General features: G+C 39.1%; 1 protein-coding gene and 1 long non-coding RNA gene across 4 annotated transcripts in view; both read left to right on the forward strand.

Moving 5' to 3' along the window:
- The window catches only part of LOC119472215, a 16,607-nt gene extending 7,619 nt beyond the window's left edge, over positions 1 to 8,988 (forward strand). Inside the window, exons 2-3 of the long non-coding RNA XR_005201334.1 lie at positions 1,889 to 1,891; positions 8,724 to 8,988. This is a non-coding gene — a long non-coding RNA (uncharacterized LOC119472215). The remainder of the gene's footprint in view (positions 1 to 1,888; positions 1,892 to 8,723) is intronic.
- Positions 1 to 8,996, forward strand: part of MDFIC (MyoD family inhibitor domain containing) — an 89,475-nt gene that overhangs the window by 40,795 nt on the left and 39,684 nt on the right. The gene's annotated exons all lie outside the window — the stretch shown is intronic.

Raw genomic sequence — 8,996 nt, forward strand, 5'->3', positions numbered from 1 at the left:
TTTGAGACAGAGTTTTGCTCTTATCACCCAGGCTGGAGTGCAATGGTGTGATCTTGGCTCACCGCAACCTCCGCCTCCTGGGTTCAAGCAAATCTCCTGTCTCAGCCTCCCGAGTAGCTGGGACTACAGGCTGTGCCACCATGCCCAGCTAATTTTTGTATTTTTAGTAGAGACGGGGTTTCACCATGTTGACCAGGATGATCTTGATCTCTTGACCTACTGATCCACCTGCCTCAGCCTCCCAAAGTGCTGGGATTACAGGCATGAGCCACCGCGCCCGGCCCCTATTCAGATTTTATTTAAACATTGAAATGGGGAACTATTTCAATAATGTTCTTATTGAACATTATTGCTTCTTTCTATTCTTACTGTATGTCATTTTTCTATGTGGCCACTGTTCTCAGTGCTGGATCAGAAGAATAGCACTGTATGTATGTGGATTTCCATATGTCATTTAATAAATGTTTGTTGAGTGACTATATAAATGAAGGAGTGGAATGTTTCTTGCTATGGACAAGCATATCATTTGGGGGAGAGGACATACCTTTAAACAAATTTTGCTCTAGATACAGAGTAGGAAGCCACAAGGTTCCCAGGGGAACCATTTAGCAAAGGCAGATAGTAGATGACATTTGACCTTGGTGCTCATGTAAGACTAGGACGTAGTGAAGGGCATTCCAAGGACAGGAGTAGTAGGTGCAAGGCCTGGAGGCCTGGAAAGATCATGATATCTTTGGGAATTAGGAGAAATTCAGTGTAGCTAGAGCATGGGAAAATAAGATAAAAAAATGGGATAGGAGTTTGGAGCAATACTGTGAAGGATTTTGGAAGAGCCTACTGAGTTGTGATTTTATCCTGGAGATGAGCACATACTGGAGCTTTCATCTAGCACATTAGTATAAACAAGTTTTGTTTTGGTTTTATTTTTTAGAGATATACTTTTGGTAGTGAAATGGAAGATAGGCTGGAAGAGAAAATCTGAGGGCTGGGAGTTCAGGTTAGGAGACCAAGATAACCTGGACAAGAGATGGTGAGGACTTAAACTGATCTTGGCAAGGAAGATGGGGTGGAAAAGATGGATTATGGAACACAGTTGACATTTGAGAGGTATTTGTGTGCAAGGCACATAGCAAGGGCTTACCCATTCAGTCAGTGGCAGGTGGCGGGGAATGAGCAGAGACAGGCCAGCTTTGTAATCTAGGAGAGTTTTCGAGATGTATTGCCTCTCTGACACCTATTAACTAGCACAGAGTTTTCTGGATATTATTAGGTGTTCAATGAAAGTTTATAATATGAGAAAAAGTAATCTTTTCTTTATCTGTCATTTGGTTGTATCTTTCCCTATTTCATTATTTCATTTTTCTTACATTTTACCCTTGTATTCTGACACTGTTTTTTAGTTTTGCTTTTGTTTTCCCCTAGAAGAGTACTTCAGTTAAAATGTATTACATACAAAATAGAATAACATCACCTCCGTGCCGTGTTGCTTCAGGTTACAATTTTTCTATATATGTACAGTATGCCAACAGGATGCTGTTTCTAGAGACAACATTTAAAACCCGAATCTCTAGATTTCTTTAAGTTGACTTTAGTGTTTCACATATTTGCCAGATGCTATTGTCACTGAAAATAAGCATTGATTAAATTTCAGGATTTCATTAATGAAAGCAATCTTTTGAGCAAATTTAGAAAATCAATTTAGTTTTAGTAGGCTATATTATTTATTTGACGTAGCAAAATTAGTTCTTCATAATGTCAAAGATAACAGTTAGTGTTTTACATTATCAAAGTAAATTCCCAAAGGTAAAGAATGATTTGTGAGTGCCACTGGGCTTGGCTGTGCTGAAACTGTGAGCCGGTTGTTACTTCTCTTTTACGACTGGGAAAGTCTGTGCTCATTACGCTCCCTCTAATGTCCTAGTCAGGAAAAAAGAAAAAGAAAAAAGGAAAACCACCACCAAACTGGATGTTGTCATTTTAATATGGTTTTATTTTTTCTACCCTCAAGACGAAACCACCAAGATATCATTTTCGAAGCACCCACCTGCACTTCAGGCTGATGAGACTTAGTGGAAGGTGTCATCATGGAATTTTACAACCCACAGTCACATGACTATGGCTCCCACCAAGAAAATATCAAAAAGAACAGGTTGTTTGTGTCACCAAACACTATAATAAAAGAATAAAATAACATTTACAGAATAATAATTTATACTGGAGCAATAGTTTAAAATCTGGTTGTATATCAAGATCAACTGAAAGCTTTTTTCAAATACTGTTTCCAGGATCCACTCCCTGAAAGGTTTTGATCCGGCAGGACAGGGTTAGGTTCCCAGAGTGTATGTCGAAGTTGTATCTGGGAAGCATGGTTAGTAGCGATAGGACAATTTAGAGGACAGACTATTCTAGGAGATTGTTAATGGACAGAATTTAGCTTCTCAGTTATGTTAAGGGATGAAGGTGCTAATATTCAGTCATTCAAAAAAGTACTGGATTTTTTTTTAAATTAAATCTACCTACTTAAAGCAAATATGTAAAATGTTCAGATTTTTTAAGTTCTGGCAAATTTCTCGGTGTTGTATATTATTCCCAATACTTTTCTTTTAAAAAATTTTTTAACAAATGTTAATGCAGTTGAAATTACTTGTTGCTCTCTGAACATTTGCCTTCTTTCTTAAGAGAGTAAAGATTTTGTTCAGATGTATGAAAGTCAGAGGAAAAGATTTTGATTAATTACAGCTAGTCACAGTCATCCTGTTCCCCTTGCCAGTGATTGGCTTGGGAGTCTGCCTGTGACTCTGTGCTGACCAACGAGATGCGAGAGGAAATCTCCTGGAGGGTTTCTGGTAAAGAGCTTTTAAATATTTTTAGAAAAAGACATTAAGGGAGAATGCCCCCTTTTTTCAAGGCTTGATGTCATTCTTTGATGAAATGCTTGAAGCTGCATCATAGACTCATAACTATGAGGGCAACAGTCAGATGAGAAAGTTGATATGCTGGAGATGACTGTGAAGATATAGAACCTGTGTCTTTCATAATATAAAGATGTGAAATTAATAATACTAGAGCTGCCCTAGTTTCGGATTTCCTGTTATGTAAAATGATAAATATTTGTAAGTTTTAAGAGGGCCAAGTCTTTACAAGATTGTTCATTGCAATGTCCCTTATTCCTAGAATGGTGCCTGGCGCCATAGTATATAAAACAAATATTTTATAATGATGTATTTAAGTCAATTTACAGCCAAAGCTACCTTGAGAGATTTAGTAGATTTTAATTGCACAATTAGAGGAAAAATATTTGTGTAAATGGTCTCAATCATATTAATTTTTTTTCTTTTCTTTTTATTCTTTTGACTAAGTCTCTCTTTGTTGCTCCAGTTGGAGTGGTGCAGTCTCAACTTACTGCAGCCTAGACCTCCCAGTCTCAAGCGATTCTGCCACCTTAGCCTCTCGAGTAGAAGAGACCACAGGCACATGCCACCATGCCCAGCTCATTTAAAAAAGACAGGGTCTTGCTGTGTTATCCAGGCTGGTGTCAACCTTGTGGGCTCAAGAGATCCTCCTGCCTCAGCCTACCAAAGTGCTTGAATTACAGGCCTGAGCCACCATGCCCAGCCTTAATCATGTTAAAATCTTAAAATGTAGATAATGAGTTTGTCTCTTTATGCCATTTACAGATACTTATATGTGTCTTTGAGACAGAGTCTCATTCTGTTGCCCAGGCTGGAGTGCAATGGTGTGATTTTGGCACACTGCAACCTTCGCCTCCCGGGTTCAACTGATTCTCTTGCCTCAGCTTCCTGAGTAGCTGGGATTACAGGCGCCTGCCACCATGCTTAGCTAATTTTTGTATTTTTAGTAGAGATGGGTTTCACCATGTTGGCCGGGCTGGTTATGAACTCCTGACCTCAAATGATCCACCTGCCTCAGCCTTCCAAAGGGCTGGGACTGTAGGCATGAGCCACCATACCTGACCTGCAGATGCTTATATTTTACGTAACATTTTATTCCCAGAGAGTTTAAAATTGTCTCGCTACTTTTATAAAGACAAAATCTAAAATTCATACTCCCCGAATCATGCTCCAAAAAATTAAAACATGGGCAAGATTCTAATCTCAGGAGAAAACAAATGAGCACAATGAGAAAATAGTGTCATTTTTACTTATTAATTTACATGGTAAAATTTTTCATTATGTTTAAGCTATAATCTTTGACATATAAAAAAATTTAAAATTCATATATGTGAATCTGCTTCTGCAGGTTTGAAAACTTTTGTTGTGTAATTTATCTGAATATTGTTGTTTGATTAGGTGGGATAAGCAGTGTGTTCATTACTTCTTTACGGAGGAAACTCCCCAGGATTTTCTATATGGTTTGGACCAGCTAATTAGCCCCATCCTAGTTTTTTTCCTAAGTCAATTCTTAGAACTCCGCTTGCATTCCTAAATTATCAACTTATGTCAGAGTCTCATCTATAATGAGAACTGTTATTAGAATTAAAGCCAAAGATTTCCTTTTCTCAGGCTGCATTTTAAGGGAACTTATGGAAGCCCTTCTAGTGACAGCTGCTCACCAATGAACTTCAAGGGCTATCAGCACTACTATTAAAGCTTTGGAAATGTATAATAATAAAATTGATTTCCTTCTGATTTACCTTGTGTATACTACCAGAAATTAATTTACTTTTGTGAATGTTCAGTTAGCAATCTGTATGTTCCTCTACCTAATTCCATATTTCTGACTGGAACCTCATTTGCATACCCACTGCCGTAATCTCAAGGATATACTAGTTTCACTTGTATATTAAGTTGGGTTTGCTTTTATTACAAGGAGGAAAAAAAACAACTTTTAGATACATAATTTGACTTTGACTTTTCTAACGCTGTTTTCAAAAAGGTTACTTAACTAGTATTTTTGATACATTTCTCCACACATAGTATGATATCTGTAACTGAATCTTTAATTCCCTTGTTACAGCAGAGTGAATTTCTTGAATCCTTGCTACAGTTCCACCATCCTCATATTATGCTTTTACAGCAATTCCCTAGACTCATGAAGGTGAAGGATGAAGTTTATAATGGTATTGAATACCAAACTGTTGCTTGATTTATTCAGGAAGGTTGTTATATTCTGGGATCAAGTGACAGCTTAAAAGCTAGTATAATTCATCATCATCAGTTAATTTTCACTGGGTGTCCACTGGGTGCTGAACAACGTACAAGGCTCTTTGTCAGCATACGTGTCTGATAAGGTTGATGGAATTCTAAGAATATAGGATCTTGTCCTTCAGGAACTCTATATAATCAAGGCAAGTCAGCAAATGCTCAGTATTGTCAAACTGTGTGCACAAAATGCAGACAATTAAAAATACTTTATTTTTGTGAAAGGTTTATGTCAGTAAGTTGAGGTCCAAGACTCAGTATCTTTACTACTACCAGAAGAAAGGGGTCATGTTGGAGAGACCAAGAGAAGTTATCTACTATGGTCTTGTTTTCGGCTGATCAGCACACAGGTGTGTGTGTGTAAACATGCAGATAATGTCACAATGTTTCCACTTAGTGAGATCCAGCGATCCCTCACACAAACATACATGTACTTCTTTCCCTAATGAGAGACAAATCAAGGTCACATCCAGATGAAGCATCTAGAGCTATTGTCATCTTATTCTGCAGACCTCCAGGTAATGTTTGTTACTCCTCTGAAGTAATTCAGAAATCTGACCTAAATCAGATTTGGATGGAACCCTTCTTGATCTTCCAACATATGGCTTAAAACATGATCTGAATAGACAGATTGTAGGACAGCCACAGTGCAAACTCTGAAGTACAGTGCTGGTCTAGGGAATCCATTGTATTTCCCTGGCCAGGGCTGGTACAGAAGCTGATATGGCCAGGGACTATCATAAGCATCTTGCTGTTGAGTTTCTTCCCTAACCTTGGTCTGGGTTCTGTCACAGTGGATTTGTTTACTGCAGGATTATCTGCCAAGAAGATTCCCCTTGTTTGGTGCCCTTCATAGCCATCTCTGAGAAGGGGTTCAGGGAGGATTCCCTTGGAGGAGCCTCAGCAGTGCTTTCCTTGTTGGTAACAAGAACTCGGATTCAGATTGCCTTAGGGTGGAACAGTCATAAGCCTTTATTTGCTAGGCTAGGGACGTTTCTAGCAATACAGTTTCTTTATGAGTTTTGTTGATTGCTTATCTATCCTTATTTTTTGGAGGTAGCAGTAAGAAGACTTCATTTTCTGGCTACTGGCTCCAAATTTGTGTCAAATAATGATCTTTGACTCAGGTCCCTTGCTTCACCACTTTTGTTTTTGGGCTCTGGGCTCTCCATAGCTTCTTTAGCATCAATTTAATAGCTTCCTGTCACTAGCGCTACTTCTGTGAGTGGTGAGGCTTGACCTGGATTGCTGCACCTTCCCCAGAATTTACCCCTTGTGAATGAATTAGCTGAATGACTTAAGGGCAGTGAGTGGGGGAGGCACTTGGGTGAGCCTGGGGTTTCAGTCTTCAACAGCTCAATCTCCTCCCTAATATTTCCTGTTCCATTTTCCAGCACTTTAGTCAGCACACTAAATTCAAATTGTAACAAGTAACTTGGCTGCTGAAATTCAGCTAACATGTATATGATTATCTTAACTTTAGTGGTCCCAGATCCCTGACTACCAAGACTGTTGCTTAGTTTGTACATGTGTGAATTGCACAAAGGCGAGTGGGGACTGAACTCTAGTTCTTCCTGTACTCACCAGTACCTGAACCACACCAAGCATGATTTTTGGAAATGTGTCTATACAGAGGAGAGGACCTTTTTAAGTTTACACAATAACAAATTTATTTACATGTTGCTGGCTCTGGCTGTATTACCTGTAAGTAAAAAACAGCTTTTAATAAAGCTGTCTACTTTTTCTAGTTGGCTTTTACTTCAGCTAGTTAGAATGAAGTTTATTGTTTCGTTGTAGATACTTCTAAAGGCCTTAAGAAATCTAACATACCAATAAATGGGCAGTTTTCTGCGGAATACCCTGAAGCTCCAGTCTTAGCATACACATTCCAAGAACTGATGAGACTTCTATTAACCAAACCACTTAGCTGCTCTTTAATATTAAGTGATGGTTTTTCAGGTTAGGATGGAGTGATCCCATTGTTTGCATTCTTGCGTTTATTTAGCTAGCTTCACATTTCAACAATCTATTTCTGATACAGGTGTTCTTATTAGGTCAGAATTCTTGGTTTCAAAGTTTTTTATTTATATTTTTGTCTTGTCAGAGAGCCTGAATCACACAGAGGAGGCTAAAGATATCCAAAGGCAGGGCTGGGTCTGGGACCTGTATCAGAAAGCTGATCTGCATTATCCAAGTTTCTCAATATGCATATTGAGTTGAAACCTAAGAGTGCTGCATGCTTCTTAATGGGAGGTCTTCTTGCATGCTTTGTGGCCTCTAATGCTTGCTTTTATCCTCAGATGGATGACAAATTTGGCTTTACATCAGGCCAGCTATTGCACATCATAATTTCTAGTTAACGTCTCTGGATAACAAGCATTAGAGACAAACTATACTAGGAAGGAATATAGTGTATATATTTGTTTTCTTCATTGGTTTGCTATCTGGGGATGTTTTGGTAAAACATGCAGATCTTAAAAGAAAATGATGAGTATTCTCTTTAAAACCATTTATGTTTGGTTTACTTTACTATCACATCATAGTTTTTCTGAAAAATGAAAGAAAATATTTGTATATTACCTTGAAAAATGTTTATTTTCCAAAAGGTTCTGGGCTGATTTACAGAAACAAAAACAAAAACAAAAAAAAACAAACAAAAAAAAACAAACTAATAACACAGAATAAAAAAACTCAAAAGACAAAAAGTAAATCAGAAAGAAATGGGGAAATTTATGTAGAGGAGAATAAGGAAAGGGAAAGACAAGGGTAGGGGCTGGGAAGGTTGGCCTCCCCATGTATAAGAGGATCTGCTATTTCTCTCATTCGCAAGTGAAGGTCCTAATGTGTGGGAGGGAGGGAGTGTTTAGGGTAAGGGGTGAAGTAACTTTTGCAAGACAGAACTGGGAAATTCTGACTCTAGCATTCAAACTCTGGTTTGTCTTGTTAAAAATCCACAGGTTTACCACTGTTTATCGTTGCCAATATCTTGTTTGAGAAAAGCTTATAAATTATTCCAGATACAAATGTGACCAACTCATCCTGGATTGCCTGGGACAGACCTGGTTTTAAAACTAAACATTCTTCATTCAAGGAAGCCCCACTCCACTCCACCACCCACTTAGTCCTGAGTAAACTGGGATGGTTGGGCAACCCTATTTCATATCCTCCTAGGCATGATTAGGATGGAAATTTGGCAAAATTGTAAATAATGGTCTTCAAATGGCAAAGTAGGTGGGATATTTTTTCTTCAAAACTACATGATATCAGGCTGGCATGGTGGCTCACGCCTGTAATCCCAGCACTTTGGGAGGCCGAGGCGGGTGGGTCACGAGGTCAGGAATTCGAGACTAGCCCGACCAACATGATGAAACCCCTTCTCTACTAAATATACAGATATTAGCCAGTCATGGTGGCATGCGCCTGTAATTTCACCTACTCAGGAGGTTAAGGCAGGAGGATCTCTTGAACCTGGGAGAAGGAGGTTGCAGTGAACTGAGATCACTCCACTGTACTCCAGCCTGGGTGACAGAGCGAGACTCCTTCTTAAAAAACAAAGCAAAGGCCCGTGGACGCCGCCGAAGAAGCATCGTTACAGTCCCTCTTCTCCCTGCGATCATGTCTAAGTCAGAGTCTCCTAAAGAGCCGGAACAGCTGAGGAAGCTCTTCATTGGAGGGTTGAGCTTTGAAACAACCGATGAGAGCCTGAGGAGCCATTTTGAGCAATGGGGAATGCTCACAGACTGTGTGGTAATGAGAGATCCAAACACCAAGCGCTCCAGGGGCTTTGGGTTCGTCACATATGCAACTGTGGAGGAAGTGGATGCAGCCATGAAC

This window comes from Cebus imitator, unplaced genomic scaffold (assembly GCF_001604975.1).
Source record: "Cebus imitator isolate Cc_AM_T3 unplaced genomic scaffold, Cebus_imitator-1.0 Scaffold90, whole genome shotgun sequence".
NCBI classification, from domain to species: Eukaryota; Metazoa; Chordata; class Mammalia; order Primates; family Cebidae; genus Cebus; species Cebus imitator.